The following is a 24,001-nucleotide window of genomic DNA, read 5'->3' as shown; positions in this document are numbered from 1 at the left end:
TTCTGTGGGCAGAGTTATGTTATATTTTGAATGAATTATGCCTCCTGGCTATCTTGATTCCTGCAGCCAATTTGATGCTCTGTTTTTCAAAAGCAGGCCTCTGTATAGAAACATCTGTGTAACTGGTTCTGTGTCTTACTAGAAGCATTTCCAATGTCCACTTCACTCACTGTGATTTTAGCTACGACTGTGCCTGAGCAGTGATCAGCTCTTCCCCAACGTCTACTATGATGCACTGTTGTCTTCTGAAACAGTGTATTGATCCACCTTCTAATTAGCATCTGTTTTTGCTTCTGTAACACTAGAGTGGGAAGGGAGCTTTGCAATTAAATCCTAGCTGTGTCCGTTACTAATTATGAGGTCGTAAACTCTCCATTCTCAGTCTTTACTTCTGCACAATGGAAATAATAACGCTAACTTCCTAAGATTATGAGATCAAGTAGGATGTCATGGTGGCTCTGTAATGTGTCAACCTGGCTAAGCTAATTTTCACAGAATTTTCTTCCTTGTCTGTTTCTGGATAGGGTACACCACAAGAAAGATTCTTGAGTGAACTTTGGAGGATAGAAGGGAAGTATTATAATTTAAACCATTTTATGGCTTAAAGATATTGTTGCTTATCTGCTACCTGATTGGTCAGCTCTGTAACTGCTCTCTTCCCTTGGGTCCTCCTTCAGTTTCTCAGATTCTTGATCTAAGTCATATGTTTAGGTCTCTGATGAAGAGCCCAAGATTCTAGATGACATCATTATTATCAAGATCAGTGGCAACAGCAATTTCCAGTCTATTTTCAAGGGTTCTAGCATGTCTTGTGCCTTCTAGCTTGTCCATGCTCTCCTTAACTTTACCTCTATTTTCTGCTGTCCACTTTACTTCCTATGGACTTCAATTTCAGTATAAGATCTGAAAACAACAGCTTTACAGGGGCTACATAATCGGCTCCTACAGCTACAAAACTTAAATTTCTATAATAAATCTTTTTTAAAAAATAAACACACACAGAGTTAAAATCTTTTAGTGATTTTTTTTTCTGATTGAAATTTAACTGACATAGATACAGTATATAAAATGAAAAGTGCCAGGATTATGGAAGGCACTCAACAAAAGGTAGATGGATGGTAGGATGGATGGATGGATGAATGGATGGATGGACACAGACTTACTTGCCTGGGTGAAGATAGAGAAAGTGAGCTAGAAAGAAATGTACTTTTATTGAGCACCTACTACACGCCGAAAACTATGATATGTGCTAAGGATACAGTTGTACAAAAGTCAGACTAGGTCTTGGTTTTTATAACCACTGTAGTTCAGGGATTTTATTTATCTTTGTTGATATCTTGCCTGAATTCCTAATGAGGATCATTTAAAATCTATCTGGCGTATAGGTAATGTTATGATTATTAAAGAAGGCAAATGAAATATGCATACACCTAGGCATCACACCTGTCCACAGTCTATTATCAGTAAATGTTTAATGAACAAAAGAGGTCTAGGGCAGGTCCAGTTCTCACAGGAACTTAAGGAAACTGGGCATTCATTCCTCTAGATGATATTGGGTCTAGTAAGGAGCACACTACACTAAATAGATTTTCTATTCCCTTGTTATTAATCCCTTCTACAAGGAATGTTTTGATGAAATAGGAAACTCTAGTTAAGGGTCTGGCTCTTTTTTGCTGCATAAATTTTGAGTAGATAGGCCATTTCCCTGATATATGCTGGTTTGTGATCTTGGGCTCTTTATAATTGTCATGTCTTTAGAGAATGACATTGACTTAGCAATATTTTTGTAACATATTATATGTCTTTAATGTATAGGAAATCCAGAGAAAAATATATTGTAATTAAGGCTATGGCAAAGTTACTGTTTACCAGGGGTTATGCTAAAAATACCTAGCAAAATTATGACATGGACAGCAAATAATCAAAGCTGTCTGGAGTCCTGAGGGTTCCTGCTTGGCCATGTCTTAATCCTTTAGGTTCTGAGTTGCAGACAGATTCAAGAGGTCCTGAGGAAACCCAGGTTGGTTGGACATTTAGGTTGATCCTGGGGAAGATCCAGCAGTTCAAAATGCAAGCGCGTTAATATCACTAACCCATACAGATGAATGAATACACACCAACTAAACTGGTGCTCATTTGTTTGTTTGTTTTTTTCACTCCAGTCATGTAATTCCGGCTGCTGCCAAAAGGATTTCATGAAGCCTATATTTATAGCAGTAATTCAATGATTTTATGACTTAGGACTTCCCAAAGCTACCCAGAGATTTGTTGCGATTCTCTGACCCCACAATTTGCAGTGCTATACATTAAACATAATGGAACTCTAGTTCAATGTAGACATCTTATCAAGAAAATTGTCTCTCTTTTAGTCTAAATTTCTTTTCTTTGGGCTTGGACTCCTTTGACATTTTTTCTGGATCTTATTAATGTTGCACACCAGTGTGCTTCATGGTGTCATATACTTGGTTCTCTCTGTTTCTTTTTCTCTCTTTCTGTCTCTCAATCCCCTTCTGTGTTCACTTTCTACCTTATATAAACTCTTGGAACTATTCAGCTTACAGCTCCTGATAGAAGCAGTTCTTTGGCTGATTTGTGTTGGGTCACTGTACAAGCAGTTGGGTACTGGACAAAGATTACAAGGGGCCCATATGCAGGTCTCTGGAGTTCTTTCTCTTTGTATCTCCTTCCTCTCAGGACTCTGCTCCTCAAATTCCAACCCCCTTGGCTTTCACTACCTCTGATATCTTCTTGATTTGGTGAGAGGTTATACTCTGCCTGGGCTATCCCCTCCTTGATCCACACATGCAAGATGCCTCCAGGTGGAAAGCTAGTGATTTTGTAGGGCTTGTTGTTTCCTTTCTCTCAGCAATCAGTCTGTGGCTGCAGATAATCTAATGTCTGAAAACTTTCATATATTTTGTTGATTTTTTTAGTTGTTTCTGGTGGGATGGTTTGTCAAGTCTGGTACTAGTAACTCAATGAGGTAGAAGCAGAAGCTCTGCCTGCTTTTTGAACTAGGAGTACTCCATATTGCCACCTTCTTAATCTGGGTGCTCTGCATGAGTGTACACACATCCTTCCCAACTTGCTATGGCAAAGGATGGTGTAATTTAGGTTTCCTTTAGAGGAAAGAATCACTTCCTAATTAAAGTTCAAATTGAAAATGGCTTCCCTACTTTGAGAAGAAATATGAATGCTGTGATACTTTGACTTCCAATAGATAAACATCATTAGACAGTCTCCTCTTTCTTGGCAGCAGCAGCCAAGAAAGTATGGGTGCTCATTCTTTAGCATTTTCATGCCACATGTCATATAAGCTGCATGTCTTTTCATTTGTGCCTCTTTAGTAGATAGGACGCAGCATGGAAACCCTTTTATCTAAAGAGACTGGTCTCTGGAAGCCTCTTGCCTTGCTCTAGGGAAAACTATAATAAATAACTCCTGTGTGCCAACCTTAAAAAACCTTGTTGGTTATAGCACATGATCATAATGGCCAGTTTTGCTGTAAAGGTAAAAAAAATAAGGAATGAGGTGAATCTTTTAGGAAACTATGGGTAAATGATGTAGGTGATAACACTGTACTTCCTACCAGATCTCATTCTTTTTTCTTTCTCAATTATTCCCTAACTTCCTAATTTAGAAGTCTGACACTTTAGGAAAAACATTTAATAAATGAGTCAATTAATTCAAAATTTACTGAGTATTCATCATGTGCCAAGCTCCATGCTATACAATGGATATACAAACTGAAAAAGCAGACCTTAGGGCAGACAGATTCTAGCCAGCAGAGATGAGACAAAAACCTCACTCTTACCCTGTTGTGAGATTTTGCCACTTAGAGGTGATGGAGCTATGTGCAAAGGGAAATTTTGTATGGTTCTCTAAGGAGGATATATTCCCTGGGGTCTGTGGACAGGGAATTGAATCTTCTTGTCAAGTCTATGTTACACAAGGAGAACTTTGAATGCCCTTGGTGGCTGGGAGAGAGTGCTGGCTAAAAGAAGACATAAAGATGAATAACCTGTCTCTGCTCATAGGAGAGAAATATCCCAATGGCAGAGAATTATAGATCCTCCAATGTGAATGGAAGATTATGATTTTATGATAATGATAATAATAGCAACATTAATATTAGCTACCAATGAGGTTATATCTGATATGAGCCAAAGATGTATCAATCATATACATATCAGGCGGCTGTTATTATGCAGTTTTACAAATAGTAATACTGAGGCTCTTGGACTTTAAGTTATTTTCTCTGGGTCACAGACCTAGTGATTTTGAGCCTGTGTCTATCTGACCCAAAGTCTTTACATTGACCCTCAGCCAGTAATATTAAATAATATTGAGTGACTTTGTGCCTGTGCAGTGATGATATTTTAGTTGATGCTGAGTATGTTACAGACAATTTTCATTTTCTTTCATTAAAAGTATTTTCTAGTGCACTCAAATCAGCGTGCTTAGAGTTAGTGTAAACCTGCAGAACTGACTAGAGCAGAAAGTGTTGCCCTTTCTGTGTGAGGGGCTTTTGCCAAAGCTTATGCAATTCCCACAAAGCAACTTTGGCTGCTTGAGTCAAAAGCAGAAGAATTAATTGAGTAAATGTTAGTTTGTGGTAAAATGGAGTAGAAGGAGGAGGTGAGGGTCAGGAGATAATAGTGGAAGGAAAGAATGGTTATTACACTATATCTTCTCTGTGGCCTTCCTCTTGCTGTGTGGCTGGACCTGGTCCTGAATAAGTAGCTTCAAGTACTGGTTGATATCTTGCCTTGCTCAGTAAATATGTTCAATGGTCAGGGGAAAATGATTATTTTCCATTGCACTGTTATTAGAAATTGAAGTCCCCATATAACAGAAGCAATTTTTTGGTTCTGTTGAGCTGCAGTTTGCTACCTTGTGAAAAATAAAGGCCGTGCAATATATAAATCCTGAGTATGACAATTTCAAGCTTTAAACCCATCAAGGAAAAATTCACATTTTTTTTCTATTAAGGGGATATGAATATATATATTTATTATATTATATGAATATATATGTATATGGTTGGGTTAAGGGAAATTGGGGAAATGGGAAATTAAAGAAACTTAATTTCCTAATTTATTCTGTCTTGGGGTATATGTACACATACGCATATAAACGCACAGTCACAGCTTCCGTTTATCTCAGGACAATGACACGTGGCTGGTTCGGTTCACTTTACAGAAAGGTTAGAAAAACCTCTTTAGACCCCAATAATTCTTGTCCATTCTGCTCTTCTCTCCCAGACCTTGCCTTATTCATTTATGGCCTAGCAATGATGCATTGGAAGGCGTCAACCCTCAGGAGCTTGGGGGAAGTACAGCACCAACTCAGGCCTTGTATTTCAACTCAAGTTAAGGTTAGTGTTTGTGCATAGGCTGATTTTATTTATGCCTCAGGCCTCCAGGCCTGTACTCATTTGTGTGGCAAGTGAGAGCAATTTCCTTCAAGCAGAATCTAACCTTAAGGAATTGTGGTCTTGTGAAAGTCTAAGTTAGCTTAAGGGAAGCACAGGGAAGGGAACGTAGCCTAGGGAATGAATGAAGGATTCACAAAGGGAGAGATTGATGTCCACCTGGCCTGAGAGTGAGTCATGTCTAATTTCTTCTTGCATTTTTACTTATCTTGCAACAAATATTTAGCATTAGAGGATATGGCAATAAGTTAGAATGCTCCCCACCGTTAAGGCATTATAGTCTAAAAGAGGAGATGAACTTGCAAAAAACCATTTAGGTATCATAAGATGATTGCTATATGTGGGACCACACAGAAATGTATAAAACATACAGGGAAGGAGTCATCCATCCATTCCTTTTGCCAAAACCCTTGACATGCATTTCCATGAGTACTTCCTCTCCCTTGCCACTTTTTACTGTTTCACAAACTCATTCAATTCCTTCCATTCCCATAACAGTATCTTATTTTAGGAAGCCCCTATCTCTCATCTGGATACCCTCAGCAGGCTCCTTACAGGTCTCCTTACCTTTCATTGCCTGCTGCATGTCTTTCTCTGTATGTAATCTTTCAGTGGTTCTTCAATGACTTCAGGAAGATGTCCAAGGAAACTCTGGCTGGGATCACTTCCTAGGTTGTCTTTCATTAATGACATCAATGTTTATTAACCACCTATCCATAGTGCTAGCAGAAGTTGTGGCATCTGGTGGAGATATTCACCAAGTAAAGCTCAGTTACCATATCTATCAAATAAGTTCAGAACTTTCTCTAGTGGCTCAGTATGTTTGTTGGGAGAATAAAATGAGGTACCTGTGAGAAACCTTTAATATGATGGAAGTATACACGTAAGGGCTTACTATAGCATATCTTGGGATGCATGAGAGTCTCATTGCCCCCCAGGTACAGGAACGGAGAATCTAATACCTTTAAATTAACTTGTGTTTCTAGTGGTTACTCCTAAGGCAGCTTACTGTAGTGATTAGGAAGATCTGAGTTTAATTCCTGGATTTGCCCTTTATTAGCCCTATAACCTTGACCAAGTTGTTTCGCTTCCCTAATCCCAAGTTTCAAGCATCTGTAAAGCTATAATAATTATAATATCTACAGTCTTTAGTGAGGATTACATGAGAAAACATAGGGAAAGCATATAGCTCAGTGCCTGGCATATAATAAATGCTCAATAAATGTCAGCTACTGATTCCCTTTCTGAAACGAAGGCATTTCATGGGGCCAGTGCACACTCAAGAGTGTGAAAAGTGTTTCTCTAATTTTGTGAATTTACTGTGCTTATTTTTATCAGTAGATCTGTGGCTATTTTCCTTCCTTTTTCTCTCTAGTACTTTCTGACTCCAAAATCCTTCATTTCTGTTTAAAATATGTTAAGTTTTTAAGTACAGAGGCTCTGAAATAGAGGGAACTCATTTCAGAGATGAAAAAAATGTCCATTTGTGAGAATCAAATTTGCAAAGATTAAGTCTGTTAGCTGAGCAGTTTGCACGCAGGCTGGGTCCAGGCATGGGCTGTCAAAACCAGCCCCACTGTATGAATGAATGCGACAGAGCAAAGGTTCACAATTTGCAAAGTTGCAAGCCTCTTTCTCATGGAAGACACATGAAAAATGCTGACTTCTTGGACAGAGAAAGCATGTTATTTCCTTTGTAATATATAATATACATAATATATATGTATAATATATAACATATTACTCCCTTTTGGGCCTTATCAAAAAGACCATATTTTAAAAAAAGATTTAAATTTTTCCCAATCCAAATTGGGGTTGTGTCTAAGTTAATGGCATCCAGGGAAAGATGTATGGCTGATCCCATTTTGAAAGTGCTCTCCAGAGATTGTTCCGAAACTCCTGCCTGAAGACAGAGACAAATCTCCTGAGATCCTTCAAGCAAAAGGAAACATATTTTATTTACAATGTTACTAATAAATCCTTCCTACTGCATGTTAAGTTCCCTCTCTTTAGGTAGGCACTAGGAAATCTCATAAGGGGAGTGCAGGTATGGTGTCACTGACTATGCCTGTCTGGGAGACTCCAGAGCAGTATGTCTGGGGCCTAAATGAACGCAAAGCATTCTCAGATCAGTATGACCTGCCATGGCTTTTCTGTTTTCCTCAACCATTTTTATTTCTTTACCCAGTTAAAAGAAATACATTTCATAACTAATACACAGCAAACACCTGATGGATATACTTTTCTACCTTCTTTTTTCTTACCTCTTTCCTCATCCATCCCTCTTGCTTCTTGTGTGTCTCAATGGCTTTTTTTTTTCTCTTCTACATCTTTTCTTACATCTTTTTCTTTTCAACCAGTTTTATTCTTCTCTGTACTTATCTTTTTTTTTCTTCCTTACCTTTTCTTTTTTTCTTATCCCACTTATAGGCATTCATTGAGGGTGGAGGAGATTTATTTTTTAAAGATTAAACAGAATGGCTCTCATTTTCCAGGTTGTATTTGTCTAGTATCAGAGAATGTTGGTCCCTTCTACTGTTTACTGACTTTAAAGAATATTGACCAATAGTTTTAGGGTGATTCTGATAATAATTACACCTTACCTTTTTGTTTATTTGCTTCCTTTCATAAAGTCCTTCTCTTTTGTTTAATTTTTATATACTGTGGGACTCCAGAGACAATATTAAATGTGTGTAGATTTTAGCAATCTTTCAGATATGATGACATTAGTTTTGTTCAGGCCATGAGACCTGACAACCAGGGCATGGATGCAGTTCAGCTGCATAAACTGACTGGCTCTTGTGTGCCAAATACTGCATACCTAGAGACAAAGAAGCAGGCTTTGCCTCTTAGGAACTCCCAGTCTATCACAGAGTAGTTCAATGCAAAGTGCTGTGTTAAACCACTGGTATAAGCAAAGTACTATCAGAACATTAAGGAAAGATTGTTTTTTTTTCTTTTTGGATGGGAAATGAAGATAAAGGTCTTTAAAGAATGAACAGAATTTCTAAATGTTGTGAAGGGAAGGGCACTTATGCAGAGGGAACAGTTTGTACAAAGGAACAAAATCATAAAAATACATGGTGTATTTTTGCCCTTAGTGAGTAGACCATTGCAAAAATGGTGAGTGAGTGCTGATAGGAGATATGAAAGATGAGTCCAAGATATTTTGCTGTAATGATTGTGAAGGTTCCAGGTGATAGAATTTAGACTTTGTTATAGGCAATATATTGTAGGGCAAGTCTGGTGAGATCCCTACAGAAGGCCCTGAATCATATATCACTCCATGTTATAACAATTCCCCTTCTTATAACAATGGGGAATAGTACTATATTTTGACTTTTTTTCCTAAGTGAGATTTGTCAAACTGTTTTGTGTCTGTTCATGTAAGATATCTGCATTTTTTTGCCCAAGGGAAAATAAGAACATTTGCAAATCCTCTTAGGGGGTTTTGGTCCTTGCCAGAGACCAGTGAAACTTAGCCCCAGGGACTAGTTCTGATCATAAGGTCTATGTTTTTCAATATCTGATCTATGTTAGCCTGCAAGTGTTCAGGGGAAAGATGGACACTTGAATTTTTTCGACTTTAGGCAAAAGGCTGAAAGCTATTTGGGGAATACTCATTATACATCAGACATTGCGTTTAATAAGAAATGAAAAGGCTTGGATACATTTGTTTACTTGTTACTATTCTTTGATATCCTACTATAGCTGTTTCATTACAATAAAAAGAATCACAATTTCGGTCTATTTCAAGAGCAGACTCTTAGCAGTTTGGGGAGACTCTGGCCACTGAATTAGAGGGAGTCTTAGAGGAAGAGCTGGCTGAAGGTAGGAGGCCTAGTAAGATGCAGGGACTGTGTACAAGGCAAGGGATGGGTGGAGGGCAGAAGAGGAGGAACAGAGGGGTTTCAAAATATTTTATGAGATCAAATTGATAACAGGCATTCATTAGAAATGGAGGATGAAGGAGAAAGAAGACTCATAAGATAGAAAATGGCAGATTTTGAGAATAAGTCAATGCTCTTATTCAATAGTCTGGAAAACTCAGGAGGGTGAAAAAGTGGTAGATGAGGAAGACCCCATCTGGTTTGGGGTATGTTAGGAATAGGGGACCTGGGGTGTAACCAAACAGAGATTTTTAGTAGACAAATGGAAGTTTGCATCAGGCACTCAGAAGAGCAGTTAGATGTGGAGAAAGATTTTGGAGCAATTAGTATCCATACAATAAAATGGAAAAATAATACATAGAAAATGGGATTCTTGAGGTAGGCCCTGAGTCTATAATTAGTTGCCTGGGTGAAATTAGACAGGCTGACAGTTGACCTTTCTAGACTTCAATGCCTTTTTTGATGCAGTCTCCAAGTTCCCTTCTGGAAACTGTTGAACAGTTCAAAGCAGTGCTGGTTGGTGAATCCTCTGCCGGCTTCACGTCCTGCCTTGTGATTTGTGTAATGGACTCAAGGAGGACAGAGACCAGGAAACCCAGGATGGAGTTTGTAGGCTAACTTTTTTGTGACAGCTCTAATGGATCTTGCTGTTTGGAAAACTGTTTATTACACTGGAAAATTACTTCAAACTTCAGTTCTAAAATCTCTCATATATTTAAGAAAAGAAGAAAATAAAATAACTTGCACTAAAAATTAAAAAAAAATCATCAACAAAATAATCTACCCCAAAACCTGTAGTTCATATTTTAAAAGTAGTGCCAGTTCCTTTGGTTCAACATAAGTGTGTGAGGATCGAGAGGTTGTTCACATGTTTGGCCTAGTGGAGTTATAAAAAAACAAAACCAAAAAACAATACAAAACACTGAATTCCTTTTTCAACACCTGGCCTTAGTGACTGTCAATCTCCAGTTCCTCAAGGAGAGCTTTATTTTCCACTGGAAACAAACCTCTGCAGTTGGTAGGTGTGGATTAAGTGTGTGATTGATGCCTCTGCTTTCCACTCTCAGCTGCAGAGATCAGATTGGCCTAAAGCAGATCTCACTTAATGCTGGGCAAACCTCATGAATCATTAGAGATGCAACTTTAGCCACTTACTAGTGAAAGGAGCAGCATATTGGTAAAATGGTGAGGGAAGTGTTGTCAAACTGTATGTCACTAGGGAAGCAAATCTTGAGAAGTCTTTTCCTCTCCGTGACCCCCCAACCCCCGCCAAAAAAAAAAATTACCTGTGAAAGAAGAAACAGGAAAGGAGAGAAAATGCTATTTAAAATTCAACTTCTATCTAAAGAAAATGCATCTTGTCCAACTTTTGGTGCTAAAAGAATAGATGATCTGTGTATCTGGAAAGACTTGAGATCTATTAAGATAGACCTAAGTGGACAGTTTGTCAGGGTATCAGTTGATCTCAATACTGGTACATGAGCATCACCTGGAGTGCTTTATAAGTATGATGAGGCCCAGGTCTTTCTCAGAAATACTGTTATTCTGATTTTATATATATGGGTGAAGCTGCAGTGGCTTTACTCAGGCAACCAGAACAGGGATATTCCAATCTTATTTGGAATAAGGATTTTTTGGGGTTTTTGTTAAGAAAGAAGTTTCCTTGGGGTGCCTGGGTGGCTTAGTTGTTAAGCATTTGTCTGCTTTTGGCTCAGGTCATGATCTCAGGGTCCTGGGCATCCTGGTCAATGAAGAGCCTGCTTCTGCCTCTCCCTTTGCTGCTCTCCCTGCCTGTGCCCTCTCTCTCCCAAATAAATAAATAAAATCTTTTAAAAAAGAAAAGAAAGGAGCATTGTATGTACAACTTGATTTAGTAGAGGAGACATGCAGGGATCCACATTTTATTTCATGTATTATTTTATTTTTTATTATTTATTTAAGAGAGATCAAGAGAGGGATGCCTGGGTGGTTCAGTGGTTGAGTGTCTGTCTTTAGCTCAGGTCGTGATCCCGGGGTCCTGGGATAGAGTCCCACATTGGGCTTCCTGCGGGGACCTTGCTCTCCCTCTGCCTATGTCTCTGCCTGTCTCTCTGTGTCTCTCATTAATAAATAAAAGAGAGCCAGAGAGAGAGAGAGAGAATAAGAGAGAGAGAATGAGTGGGGAAGGGACATAGGGAGAAGCAGACTCCCTGCTGAGCAGGGAGCCTGACAAGGAACTCAATCCCAGGACCTGAGATCATGACCTAAGCCAAAGGCAGGTGTTTAACTTAGTGAGCCACTCAGGTGCCCATAGGGATCCACATTTTAAATAAACATCCAGGTCACTCTGATGCAGATGGTTCAGGAATGACATTTGACTAACACTGGGATTATGAATTTTGTTCAATGTTGGGGACATCCTAGGATGGAGAAGAGGAATGAGGAGGAAGCTAGATGGTAAGAAGTGGGTTGCAATGTGGGATAGTGTAATAAGTGAATTACTATCCTCGTAGTGACATGAACAATAAACCATTTTAGATGAGAGGAGCTTGATCAAATACTACTAATAAAAGGAATTATAGCTAACATTTGTTGCATGTTTAAGAGAGCATTAGGCACTATTCAAAAACACTTTGCATACATTAACTTATATAATCCTTATAAATATCTTATGATCATAAGGTAGATACACTTACTTATTTCTGTTTTACAGATGAGGAAATGGAGATACAGGGAGGTTAAGTATTTGCCCAAAGTCACACAGTAGAAAATGGCTGTGAGACATTGTCTAAATGGAGCCAGAATAAAGAACCCAGGAAGCCTGACTGCAGAGTCTGTGCTTTTACTCACTCCACTACATGGCTCTATGTTGTAGCACGTGGTGGTTAATTTTATGTGTCAACTTAGGCCATGATCCCCAGATATTTGGTCAAAAACTAATCTGGATAAAAATTAAAAAAAAAAAAAAAGGGATCCCTGGGTGGCTCAGCGGTTTGGCGCCTGCCTTTGGCCCAGGGCGCGATCCTGGAGACCCGGGATCGAATCCCACGTCGGGCTCCCGGTGCATGGAGCCTGCTTCTCCCTCCGCCTGTGTCTCTGCCTCTCTCTCTCTGTCTCACTGTGTGCCTATCATAAATAAATAAAAATTAAAAAAAAAAAAAACTAATCTGGATGTTGCTGTAAAGGTCCTTTTGGGATGGAATTAACATTTCAGTCAGTAGACTTTCCGCCAAGGAGCTGGAGCGCGGCAGGGGCTTGTTCTCGGTGGCGGTAGCTGTGCTTCGCGGCCACGCTCCTGCGCACGGGGAGCGTGTCGGAGCAGGAGTCGCTCCTCTTGCGCTGTGGCTGGAGGAGACGAGGTCTGGGGCTGGGCGGCGTCGCGCTCGGCCCAGGGGCTGTAGTCTTCGCCACCTGGGCGCGAGAGGCCATTCACGACGGGCGTGCTCTCCTGGGCTGACGGCCGCCCCACAAACGGGGCCAGCGCGGGGGGCACCTGCAGGGGCTCGGCCCCGGGGATGGGGTCTGAGATGACCGGGCTGGACTTGGAGGCCGTCGGGGCGCTGGGGAGGACGGAGCGCTGCTTGGCCATCCGCGGCATCAGCTGCACCGCGCGGGCTGGGACCTTGGGGTGCGCGGGCTGCTGCCACCGCCGCAGCTTCGGTGTCAGCGGCCCCTTGCCCGTGGGGTGGGAGGCGGCGGAGCTCTTGGCCGCGGCGCGCTGCTTCTCCACCGGGGAGCAGAACCTCGTCCTCCGCCCGGTCAGCGCCAGCGCCGTCTTGCCGCCGTCCGACAGTAGTCCTCCGGCCCGCCCTGCCTGTTGCTGACGGCGTGCATGTGCTGCGGCTCCTTGTCCCAGCCCTTCTGCGGGTTCTTGCTCCCCCGGCTCTTCTTGCGGAGTTTCTTCAGCTCGGCCTGGCCCTTGTCCAGCGCGTCACCCTTGCTCCTTTGCTCCGTCTGGTATTGCTTCAACGCGGCGCCCGGGTCCCTGGAGTCCAGCTCCACCTTCTGCTCTAGCTGCGTGAGCGGCTCGTCGTGGAACGACTTGAGCATCTCTTCCAGCTGATTCTGAATCTGCCGGTGGCCTTCTGCCATCGAAAGAGGACGTCTCCGAGGACCCTGGCGGCCGGCCTGGAGCGCAACGGCCGCACGCGAGCGGAAGCCAACTTCTCCCACGCGGCCGGGGACCCAGCACCCTGCTGAGCTTCAAGGAGGGAGACCTCATCACCCCGCTGGTGCCCGAGGCCCGGGACGGCTGGCACTGCGGCGAGGGCGAGAAGACCAAAGCGCGGGGCTGGTTTCCCTTCTCCTACACTCGGGCTCTGGACGGCGACGGCGGCGACAGGTTGCACATGAGCCTGCAGCAGGGACAGAGCAGCGGCACCGGGAACCTCCTGGACAAGGGGGGCCCGGCCCCCCCACCCCCGACTCCCGCACGTGCTCCCGCGCTCCCTGCCCAGACAGCCGGTCCCTTCAAGCAGAGGCCCTACAGTGTGGCTGCGCCTGGCTTCTCCCAGGGTCAGCGGCAGGCTGGTGGCCACAGTGTGGGGACGCTGCCACGGGCGGCCGCTGCTCGGAAGCCCCCCACCTGTCTGGCCCCCATCAGTTCCCACCTCTGCGCTCGTTGGCTTCTCCTCGGGTTCTTTGTCTTCCTCACTTGCCCTGTCCTGCCTTTTGGTTGGTGACCCCAGACTCTGAGATCCCCCAGGGTCCATGGTGCTGCCCCGTCTCTGCTCCTCGTGGTTACACGCCCCCCCACCCCGCGTGTCCCCCTGGAAGGAGCTGCTGGCGGGGCAGCGGGGGCGGGTGACCTGGCCTCTGCTCCGAGGCCGCCGTGTTCATGGTGTGCGGTCCCCTGTCGAAGGCTCACCGCATGCCAGGCCTAATGTTTGAAGAGAAAGAAAAATCTTAAAAAAGGAGAAAAAGAAAAACAGGAAAAGGACTTTTCTTTCCTGCAAACCAAAACCAGATCTGCTGGACTCGGGGGCGCGTACTGTTGCTCCTGCATCTGACTCCCGCAGCGGACAGCGGACGCTGGCATCTGTGTCGGGGAAGGGGAGGCTCGCGGCCCGCAGGCGCCCCTCCGAGGGCCGCCCCCACCAGGGGCTCGTGCCAGGCCGGGGGGTCCCCTGAGGAAGCTGGCCGCTCCCGTAAGGGAGGCCACGGCCCCCCGCCCCACGCCGGCCCCGCAGGCGGGGCCCCTGAGCGCTTCCTTCCCGTGGTCGCCGAGGCCACTGTGCAGCGCAGAGCGGGGTGGCCCCAGGGCCGTGGGACCTCCCGCGGGGGTGGGGAGGGGGGCGGCAGGCGCGGCTGCTCTCGGACTTTCCAAAGAGCTGCAGACACCACCCCCCCAACGCCCCGACTGTCCTGGAAAGCGGTGGACAGCGGGAGGGAATCGCGGGCCCCAAGCTGCCGGACCGGCCCTGGGGAGGGGGCAGCAGGCCGCCCCGCCCCGCCTGCTCCAACGTGCTGGTCTTTCCGTGTGTCTTGGTGACCGCAGAAGCAGACCCGCCGGACTCCTGGGCTACTGGCTTTGCCTCTTCACACCCTGAGTCTGGGGAGGGAGCCCCGTGAAGCTGTGGACGCTTTTTCTGGTGTGATCTAAGAAAACCCTCTGCCGGCTCTCCTGGGAGGGTTCGCGAGAGAAGCAGCTCAAGGCAGAGACAGACCTATTTTATATTTAAGGAAAAAACAAAGCCAGAACGTGACCCATGTGCAGAGAGCCTTCCGTGGTGTGTGCTCATTTTGCTAAAAGATCTCAAATCCAGGGGATTCCATGCTCAGTGGATGAATGTAGACACAAAACTGCGACACTTGTATGAAGATGTAAGGTGCTCAAAATATTTTCGTTTCCTTTCCTCTTTTTTTTTTAAATCTGAATTGTGCCCTGTACTGCAGTCGTTTGAATAAAAGTTTTATTTCTTGCAAAAAATAAATAAATAAATAAATCAGTAGACTTTGAATAAAGCAGATCATCCTTCATAAAGTGAGTGGATCTCATCTAATCAATTTAAGGTCTTAAGAGAAAAAGATGACCCTCTCCATAGGAAGAGGAAAGAGCCTCCTAGCCTCCACAATTTCATGAGTCAATTCATTAAAATCAATCAATCTCTCCCCCCACCTCCCATGTCTGTTTCTTCAGCATGGGGAATCCTGACTACTCTAGAATGATAACTTACCTTGGTAACCAACAAAATTCAGCTTCACAGAGTAAAAGAATTTTGTTAGAGCAGAAAATCAAAACTATAGGTGACTTTGGGGATGCAATATCCTTGTATTTTCCCATCTTAGGAGATGTAAGGAAATCCTAGGGAAAACATACTTGCCACAAAACATGAAACAAACATTCAAGCTAAAGCTATTTAGATTTTAAGAGAACAGAATAATGGCATCTAACATCTAATTGCACCCAAAACTACCATCACCTACAACTTTTTTCTTAATCCAAATTTCTTTTTTTACTCATCTATATAAGCCTGTCTTCTGAAGTTGTGCTTAGTAAAAAAATTCATGTATTAATGAATTGTACTAATTGTACTAATACTGCCTTTGACATGTACAGAAGAGATAAGAATAAAATCTATATAGATACAGATATAAATGTAGATATAATTGTCTAAACTTACATGATCAGCTGCAAGGATTACTTCAAAGTCATTCCTTGGAATGATTGCTCTCTGTAACTATTTTAACCTTGTTAACAAATAATACTTTGTCATGCCACAGATACCCTTTTTCAGACGCACAGCACATTTACAGAGTACTTCTTCATGTCACCCTCAGCCACAGGTAGAAGTGATGGTATCTCTGCTTGAGAAGAAACCATGGTCTTACTCAGGAAAGGAGATGACATGAAAACAGATATTTATGGTAACATGGGAAAAAAGTTACAAAAAACAATGGGAAAATGCTGTAAGAGGCAAAGAAGATAGTTGGAAGATCTTGTAGAAAAGATGACTTTGTAAACTGGGTTTTGAAAGATGAAAAGCAGTTTTCTAGGTGAAGAAAGAGGGCCAAAGCGATAGGTGCAGGGATGGTGAGATGGCTGCATTCAAGATCATTTGTGAGTTCAAAAGAATAGGGATAGCGGAGGGGGCGGGCAAGATGGTGGAAGAGAAGGGTCCCCAAGTCACCTGTCCCCACCAAATTACCTAGATAATGTTCAAATCATCCTGAAAAAACTACAAATTTGACGTGAGATTTAAAGAGAGAGTAGCTGGAATGTTACAGAGAGAAGAGTTTGAGCTTCTAACAAGTACAACTCGTTTTTAGCCACTCTGCAATGAGCAAAATGACTAGAAAGAAGAACACACCACAAAAGAAAGAATCAGAAACAGTACTCACTGCCATAGAGTTACAGAATTTGGATTACAATGCAATGTCAGAAAACCAATTCAGAAGCAAATTATAAAGCTACTGGTGGCTCTGGAAAAAAAAGCAAAAAGGATTCAAGAGACTTCATGACTACAGAATTTAGATCTAATCAGGCCGAAATTAAAAATCAATTCAATGAGATCATTGGGAGGTCCCAATGATGAGGGTTAATGAGGTAGAAGAACGAGTGAGTGACATAGAAGACAAGTTGATGGCAAGGAAGGAAGCTGAGAAAAAAAAAAAGAGAAAAACAATTAAAAGACCATGAGGAAAGGTTAAGGGAAATAAATGACAGCCTCAGAAGGAAAAATCTACGTTTAATTGGGGTTCCATAGGGCACCAAAAGGGACAGAGGACCAGAAAGCATATTTGAACCAATCGTAGCTGAGAACTTCCCTAACTTGAGAAGGGAAACAGGCTTTCAGATCCAGAAGATAGAGAGATCCTGCCCTAAAATCAATAAAAACCATTGAACACCTGGACATTTCATAGTGAAACTTGAAAATTCCAAAGATCAAGAGAAGATCCCTAAAACAGCAAGAGACAAGAAATCCCTTACCTTTATGGGGAGAAGTATTAGGTTAACAGCAGACCTCTCCACAGAGACCTGGCAGGCCAGAAAGGACTGGCAGGATATATTCAGGGTCCTAAATGAGAAGAACATGCAGCCACTAATACTCTATCCAAAAGGCACTCATTCAGAATAGAAGGAGAGATAAAGAGCTTCCAAGATAGGCAGAAACTGAAAGAATATGTGACCACCAAACAAGCTCTGCAAGAAATATTAAGGGGGACTCTGTAAAAGAAAGAGGAAGCCCAAAGAAATAATCCACAAAAATGGGGACTGAATAGGTATTATGATGACACTAAATTCATCTCTTTCAATAGTGAACTTGAATGGGTTTAATATCCCATCAAAAGACGTAGGGTTTCACACTGAATAAAAAGCAAGACCCATCTATTTGCTGTCTACAAGAGACTCAATTTAGACCTAAGGACACCTCCAGCCTAAAAATGAAAGGTTGGAGAACCATTTATCATTCAAATGGTCCTCAAAAGAAAGCAGGGGTAGCAATCCTCATATCAGATAAATTAAAGTTTATCCCAAAGACTGTAGTAAGACATAAAGAGGGACACTATATCTTACTAAAGGATATATCCAACAATAGGACCTAATAAACATGAATATTTATTCCCCTAATGTGGGAGCTCCTAAGTACATCAATCAATTAATAACCAAAGTAAAGACCTACTTAGATAATAATACACTTATACTGGGAGACTTCAACACGGCACTTTGCGCAAATGACAGATCTTCTGAGCACAACATCTCCAAAGAAACAAGAGTTTTAAAGGATACACTGGACCAGATGGATTTCACAGATATTTACAGAATTTGCATCTGAATGCATCTAAATACACATTCTTCTCAAGTGCACATGGAACTTTCTCCGGAATAGACCACATACTGGGTCACAAATCAGGTCTCAAACAATACCAAAAGATTGGGATTGTTCCCCACATATTTTCAGAATATAATGCTTTGAAACTTGAACTCAATCCAAGAAGAAATTTGGAAGAAACTCAAACACGTGGAGGTTAAAGAGCATCCTGCTAAAAGATGAAAGGGCCAACCAGGAAATTAGAGAAGAATTAAAAAGTTTCATGGAAACTATGAAAATGAAGATACAACTATTCAAAATCTTTGGGATACAGAAAAAGCAGTCTGAAGAGGGAAATACATCGCAATACAAGCATCCCTCAAAAAATTGGAAAAAAATCAAGTACACAAGCTAACCTTTCACCTAAAGGAACTGGAGAAAGAACAGCGAATAAAACCTATACCAAGCAGAAGAAGAGAGTTAATAAAGATTCGAGCAGAACTCAATGAATTAGAGACCAGAAGAACTGTGGAACAGATCAACAAAATTCAATGAATTAGAGACCAGAAGAACTGTGGAACAGATCAACAAAACTGTGGAACAGAGTTGGTTCTTTGGAAGAATTAATAGGATAGATAAACCATTAGCCAGCCTTATTAAAAACAAAAGAGAAAAGACTATAATTAATAAAATCACAAATGAAAAAGAAGAGATCACCACCAATACCAAGGAAATACAAACTACTTTAAAAACATATTATGAGCAGCTATATGCCAATAAATTAGGCAATCTAGAAGAAATGGATGCATTTATAGAAAACTACAAACTACCAAAACTGGAACAGGAAGAAATAGAAAACCTGAACAGGCCAATAACCAGGGAGAGAATTGAAGCAGTCATCAAAAACCTCCCAAGACACAAAAGTCCATGGCCAGATGGCTTCCCAGGGGAATTCTATCAACTGTTTAAAGAAGAAACAATACCTATTCTACTAAAGCTCTTCTGAAAGATAAAAACAGATGGAGTACTTCCAAGCTCTTTCTTTGAGACCAGCATCACCTTAATTCCAAAACCAGACAAAGACCCCACCAAAAAGGAGAATTAGAGACCAATATCCCTGATGAACACAGATGCAAAAATTCTCAACAAGATACCATAGGATCCAACAGTATATTAAGAAGATTATTCATCATGAGCAAGTGGGATTTATCCCCGGGATGCAAGGCAGGTTCAACACTTGTAAAGCAATCAATGTCATTGATCATATCAACAAGAGAAAAAACAAAAACCACATGATCATTCAATAGATGCAGAGAAAGCATTTGACAAAATATAGCATCCATTCCCAATCAAAACTCTTCAGAGTATAGAGATAGCAGGAACATTCCTCAGCATCTCAAATGCCATCTACAAAAAGCCCACAACAACTATCATTCTCAATGGGGAAACACAGGGATGTCCAGTCTCACCACTGCTATTCAACATAGTACTAGAAGTCCTAGCCTCAGCAATCAGGCAACAAAAAGAAATAAAAGGCGTTCAAATTGGCAAAGAAGAAGTCAAACACTCCCTCTTTGCAGATGACATGATACTGTACATAGAAAACCCAAAAGACGCCACTCCAAGATTGCTAGAACTCATACAGCGATTCGGCAGTGGGGCAGGATATAAAATCAATGCCCAGAAATCGGTGGCACATCTATACACTAAGAATGAAGAAAGAGAAATTAAGGAGTCAATCCCATTTACAATTGCACCCCAAAGCATAAGAGACCTAGGAATAAACCTAACCAAAGAGGTAAAGGATTTTTGCCCAAAAAACCACAGAACACTTCTGAAAGAAATGGAGGAAGACACAAAGAGATGGAAAACTATTCCATGATCATGGATTGGAAGAATTAACATTGTGAAAATATCGATCCTACCCAGGGCAATTTACACATTCAATGCAATACCTATCGAAATACAATGGACTTTCTTCAGAGAGTTGGAAGAAATCATCTTAAGATTTGTGTAGAATCAGAAAAGACCCTGAATAGCCAGGGAAATATTAAAAAGAAAGCCAGAGCCGGGGGCATCACAATGCCGGATTTCAAGTTGTACTACAAAGCTGTGATCATTAAGACAGTGTGGTACTGACACAAAAACAGACACATAGATCAATGGAACAGAATAGAGAATCCAGAAATGGGCCCTAAACTCTATGTTCAACTCATATTAGACAAAACTGGAAAGACTATACACTGGAAAAAGGACAGTCTCTTCAAAAAATGGTGCTGGGAAAATTGGACAGCCACGTGCAGAAGAATGAAACTAGACCATTCTCTTATACCGTACCCAAAGATAAACTCAAAATGGATGAAAGATCTAAATGTGAGAGAAGAATCCATCAAAATCCTAGAGGAGAACACAGGCAACACCCTTTTTGAACTTGGCCATAGTAACTTCTTGCAAGATACATCTATGAAGGCAAGAGGAACAAAAGCAAAAATGAACTATTGGGACTTCATCAAGATAAAAAGCTTCTGCACAGCAAAAGAAACAGTCAACAAAACTAAAAGACCACCTACAGAATGGGAGAGGATATTTGCAAATGACCTATCAGATAAAGGGCTAGTATCCAAGATCCATAAAGAACTTATTAAACTCAACCAGCAAAGAAACAAACAATCCAATCATGAAATGGGCAAAAGACATGAACAGAAATCTCAGAGGAAGACATAGACATGGCCAACAAGCACATGAGAAAATGCTCCGCATCATTGCCTATCAGGGAAATACAAATCAAAACCACAATGAGATACCACCTCACACCAGTGAGAATGGTGAAAATTAACAGGACAGGAAACAACAAAAGTTGGAGAGGATGTGGAAAAAAGGGAACCTTCCTGCACTGTTGGTGGGAATATGAATTGGTACAGCCACATGGAAAACTCTGTGAAGGTTCCTCAAACAGTTAAAAATAGAACTATCCTGTGAGTCAGCAATTGCATTACTGGGGTTTTACCCCAAAGATACAGATGCAGTGAAACACTGATCACCTGCACCCCAATGTTTATAGCAGCAATGTCCACAGTAGTCAAACTGTGGAAGAAGCCTTGGTGTTCATCAAAATATGAATGGATAAAGATGATGTAGTCTACGTATACAATGGAACATTACTCAGCCATTAGAAACTACAAATACCCACCATTTGCTTCAACGTGGTGGAACTGGAGGGTATTATGCTGAGTGAAGTAAGTCAATCGGAGAAGGACAAACATTATATGGTCTCATTCATTCAGGGAATCTAAAAAATAGTGAAAGGGATTAAAGGGGAAAAGAGAGAAAATGCGTGGGAAATATCAGTGAGGGTGACAGAACATGAGAGACTCCTAACTCTGGGAAACGAACAAGGGGTAGTGGAAAGGGAGGTGGGCAGGGGGTTGGAGTGACTGGGTGACAGGCACTGAGGGGGGCATTTGATGGGATGAGCACTGGGTAATATGCTATATTTTGACGAATTGAACACCAATAAAAATATATACAGCGCCCCCCCCCAAAAAAATACCCAAAAGAATAGAGATAGACAGATTTTGGTTGTGGATTGTGAGTGAGAGGGAAGGATTCAGAATGAAATTTACAGAGAAACATCTCTCTCTCTCTCTTTTTTTTTCTTTTTTGTCAGATGTTGGTTTTAAATGCAAGCAACCTAATGTATTAGGTCAGTAGAGAGATCATCTATTTAAGAAGGGGCTGAATTTGGCTATTTAAAGGTCCTTCCAATTCTAAAATCCCATGCCCCTGTAGAACTAGAAATCTAATGAAATGAACAAAGTTAAATATTTGAGATAAGCTGGACAAAATACATGAAAGGAGGTAATTTGTTTTCCTTGGCAGTAACATTGAATATCTCCTGACCAAAGGAAGTGGGAAAAAGTTATATCAATGATCATTTATCACAGCTTCTTTTCAAAATGAGCATCACTAAATAGAAAATAAAATCCATAAAGACAAAGAAGCAGAGGGAAAGATGGTAGAAGGGAGATGAGAGTTTTGGGGATGAGAATCAGATCAAATAGTGGTAACTAAGTGAAGAAAGTAGAAACTGAAGCCTACAGAGTGAAAAGTGAACAGCAAGGAAGCCAATTTGTGTCCATAAACTTTGGAAATGCTCAAAAAGGAGAGTCACTGGACACCTCTGTTGAAGGCTGGATTGAGCAGTAGGGCTGAAAATAATATTTCTCAAAAGTCTGTAGAAGGAATGGTTGCAATGCAGAATACACTTTTCTTGGTAGTGGGAACTTGTACTTTCCTAACCAGATAAAAGGTAGAAGTTTAATTTCATGACGAATTGACCCAGAAAAGCTCTGGCCTGAGGTCTCCTAAACACAGCTGGAGACAAGGGTAAGCCACTACCCAGAAAACCAGAGGAATATGTAAGAATGATGTATAATCAACCATCCTGCTTCTCCCCAGCTTCCAGAATGCTGGCTTCCAGGCTGATTGCCCATGTCTTTGTTTCCTTCACCATGCCTCCTTTTGAATCACATGTACCCAGGAAGATTAGAGAATTTCTCTCTGGAGTAACCAATTGGTTCAGGGGAAAAGATGTGCAGATACTGAAAACTATGGAAGTCCCCTGAAGAAGTTTGCTCGCCATCTCAGCATCCTTCAATATAGTCCACTAGATATTTGCTAAGTTGTCAGTGCCTCACTCTTAAACATGAACAGGGAGGAAGAATTGTCAGATTTTTGAAGAAAACATGTAACATGAACACCACAAGCCAAAATGTATATAATAAAGGAAGAAAGCTAGAAGAATACAGAGACAATGTAAGAAACAAAACAAAACAAAAAACCTCAAAGAAATTAATTAATATACTTATAAACATGAGAAGGTACTCAACTCAAGAAATAATAAAAAAATATTATTAAAAAGAAAAATTGAAAAAAAGAAAACCTTACACATAGTGAATTACATCATGACAAAAATAAGTCACCCTTAATATAAAGTTAACTTTGGCAAAGGGAAAGAAATCTGAAGGCGATTGTTAAAAGACAATGGTAAGATGCAATATCTGTCTAATAAATGACCCAGAGGAAGTGATAGAAGATAGAAATAAATATTCATATTCAGAAATATATGACTCATATGTGTCCTTTATTGTTAAAAGTGTTCAAGGGGTGGCTATTGAAATAAAAGATGGGGTGAATGAATTAGCAAGGTGTAGTATATACATAAAATTAAACACTGTTCAGTCTTAAAAAGGAAGGAAATTCTGTTATATGCTGCAAATTATGCATGAAATGTGAAGATGCCATACTAAGTGAAATAAGCCAGTCACAAAAGGGTAAATACTGTACCTTATGTGATGTACCTAGATTAGTCAAATGCATAAGAACAAAGTAGAGTAGTGATTGCCAGGGGCTACCAGTCAGAGGAATGGGAAGTTTTTGTTTAATGGATAAGGAGTTTTTTATCCTCTGGGAGGGTTAACACTCACCCTCCCTTTTTTAAAAGTAGGCTCCATGCCTAGTGTAGAGCCAAATGCAGGGCTTGAACTCATGACCCTGAGATCAAGACATGAGCTGAGATCAAGAGAGTTGGATTCATAACCAAATGAGCTACCCAGGCATCCCATGGATTTGGAGTTGTAGTTTGGGAAGAAGAAAAAGGTCTGGAGATGGATGGTGGTAATGATTGCATAGCGATGTGAATGCACTTATTGCCATTGAACTGTATATCTAAAAATGGTTAAAATGGCAAATTTTGTTTTGTCATGTTATCCTAATCAGTCAACAGATAATCTATGAGAAAATATTTATTTTAAGAAAACAATGGTGAGCAAGAAATCCAGTAAAATTGATATTTAAATTCAAATAATTGCTAATTATAAGGCTATAGAGCTTATTGCTATATTACACGGTTGTTTTTAAATGGAAGAGAAATAATTTTTTAAAGT

At 41.3% G+C, this 24,001-nt stretch overlaps 1 pseudogene; it reads right to left on the bottom strand.

Annotated features, from left to right (window-relative positions):
• LOC121495229 overlaps positions 1-13,418 on the bottom strand; it is a 113,870-nt pseudogene extending 100,452 nt beyond the window's left edge.
• Positions 13,419-24,001: the final 10,583 nt, after the last annotated feature.

This window comes from Vulpes lagopus, chromosome 7 (assembly GCF_018345385.1).
Source record: "Vulpes lagopus strain Blue_001 chromosome 7, ASM1834538v1, whole genome shotgun sequence".
Classification (NCBI taxonomy): domain Eukaryota; kingdom Metazoa; phylum Chordata; class Mammalia; order Carnivora; family Canidae; genus Vulpes; species Vulpes lagopus.
The sequence above is the reverse complement of the archived record's forward strand: the minus strand, read 5'-3'. Positions and strand labels throughout refer to the sequence as shown.